A 2,893-nucleotide genomic window follows, 5' to 3' on the forward strand; every position below is an offset into this window, starting at 1 on the left:
GTACCAGCGAGCCGCGTGGGTGTATGCAGTGTGTGTGTGTGGGGGCTTGTAATGGGTAGTGAGTGAGCGCTTTCTCTGCGAGCAAGCTAAGCGATATGCCATGGTGCGCTGCCTGTGCGGTAAGATATGTCTGTGCCTGTAAGGAGTGCAGGCCTAGGCTACCACATCTGCAAAATCGTTATCTAGGGTAGACTGAGTACAGTTGAGACACTTTTTGCCCATACAAAATCAAACAAAAAATAGATACTGAAAAGAAGTGATTTTCCACACAACATTCCACATGCCATTTCCTTAGCTTGTAAACTAAAATATTATCAATCAATAATACCCATAAGTAGTTTATATTTTCCACAATTAGCTATAGAGTACAGTTGAGACAACTACCTGCTACAGTTGAGACACCCATCTTTAATGATGTATAATTAACTAACCGTTAGTTGGAAAGTTGAATAAATAAAAACATAGCAATTACAAAGTGTTTGTAGTTAAAATTCATTCATTTCATTTAAATTAGCGTTGGTTAAAAGGAATACATCATGAACAAAATGTGACACAGGAGCAGATATGGCGAACAGCCTACAAATGGAATGTTCAAGTAATAACACAATCCAATGTGTGTCTCAACTGTAGCCTACCCCGCTGACCATCTCACACATTTCTCTAGATTTTGCAACGACCTTACATGACACAATGCCATAGAATATGCCAGTTTTTAGGACACAGAATAATGTTTGTAATGGTACCAGTTACGTTTACAATGCGTTGAAATGGTCAAATTGTGATTAACTGAAAGCTTGGGATCTCAGCTACAAAATGTATACATTCAATGTCAACAAATGATCCCTTGTTTTGAGTTATTTATTATGAAAGTGGTGTTGTGCATGTGTGCCAACCTGCCCCATGCACGGGGTTGGTTGGCACATGTAGTCGGGGTTGGTAGGAACACCTATGTTACAGTCCTTTGCAGTACTCCTTTTGGTTTTGTTTGAAGTGCTTATCTATATCACTGCCTGTAGGGCTTTGCTGATGTCTTTCCTGTGTGTTTTTCTTCAGTAGGGCCCACCGTCAAGATCAATTTGCTCCCTACCGATTTTTTTTAACTTCAAATGTTTAAAAATGTCTGAAATGCTTCCAAATGTAAAACTATGTTCAGTAATTACAATAACAATGTTAAAATAAAGTTTGATGATGTTTTATGCATAAAATACAAAGTTTATAGATTTGTCACAAAATAGCCATAGGGAATGTATGTGCCAACCAACCCCAAAATCAGTGTGCCAACCTGCCCCGCCCACAATAGGTCAAACTTTTTTGCACCAATGCTGTTAGCCTGCTAATATCAGTCACCTCAGGTTTTCAAACTTCATTGTAAATTATAGATGAGTCCCCTAGCAATCAATTATAATCCATCTTTTTTTATATCCCTAACTATTACTCTTCTAGGATGTATTTAGTGGGAGGTGCATATTCTAAGTTTTGACACTACAAAATTAAAAAGTTGTTCTCACCTAAAGGGTTAATGACCTGGAGACCAGTTACATACGTGAGTTTACGCTACTCAATAAGGCCGTCAGTTTAGTGTTGGAATTTTGTTGCAGCTCCCTCTAGTAGCCCGGATAATAACAGTGTTTCAACCTGCCCCTGTTCCAACCAGCCCCGGTCTCCCCTACTTGTGTCGTTCAAATTTCCCATGATCAAAGAGGGCACTAATAAGCATGTGCATATCAAAAATCACAACTTGGGATTGCTGTGCAAGCAAGATATTTCAGGTGTCACTGTACACATGTCTCAACTGTACTCAGTCTACCCCTACATCTATTGGGCTTAGCGCAAAGAACATTTCGAAGTTATCAGAAACCTCCGAAGTTGCTATAGCCTATTGGCTGGAAGAAGAGAGTAAACCAACGAACTCACGTTTAACGCTATCCTACAGAGACAGACTTAACAAGGAACTCACGTTTAACACATTATCCTACAGAGACACTTAACACGGAACTTACATTTAACACGTAATCTTACAGAGGCTTAACACGCACCGCACAATACTCGGAGAACAGCGGGCAGCGGCTAACAGATAGCTTATACACTGGCCCTTCTTCACGAGACCAACTACGACAGAAAACAGACGCCCGACAGGTGTATGGACATTCCCGCGCTAAGTTTGGCATTTATCAGTCAGCTCAAATCTCAACTCATGAGCGCAAGTTTTCGAGTTGCATGTTTATGTTTTTGTTTTCTATGCGCAAATGAGGCTCTCTGTTTTGAATGTTTCCAGTGTTCCATGAACACATTTGATTTTCAGGGGCAAATTACAGCCTGCGTCGTGTTTTGTTCTCTTTCGCACTTCTCATGCAACTCCATGCCGTTAAATCGCCATGTCGTGAGATGATTCGTGAGATGAGGGCATGTGTGAGCAGAACAAACTAAAAACACCTTCCTTCAATAAACAACTTGTAGACTGCGCGAGGAGGGGGCGGGGATGGAAGAGAGTCGCTCGTGCACACAGCTGGCGCAAGATATTCCTGCCGGACTTTCAGCCGCGGGAGCCACCGGGACACAGAACGCACACAGGTAAGATAAAAATATTAAATATTTCACTTTATATACCGACAAAGACAAAAGTTAAACATTTCAACATGGTATCAGTACATAGGCCTAGCTAATAGAAACGGGAAATAAATGGAAAATCATGAATGACATTAAATGATAAGAACGATAGTTGAAACCTTACTTTAGATGAATACTTAAATGCTCCATAGACGAATAATGAAGGTTGATTGAGCGGCTGATAACTTAATTGTGAGCGCGAGCACCTATCTGCTCGCGGCAGGGTTCTCGGCCACCGGGTTTTCCGCTCTCGAGCTGCCAAGAACGGAGCGACCTTGACATTCCA

Source organism: Alosa alosa, chromosome 1 (genome assembly GCF_017589495.1).
Source record: "Alosa alosa isolate M-15738 ecotype Scorff River chromosome 1, AALO_Geno_1.1, whole genome shotgun sequence".
NCBI classification, from domain to species: Eukaryota; Metazoa; Chordata; class Actinopteri; order Clupeiformes; family Clupeidae; genus Alosa; species Alosa alosa.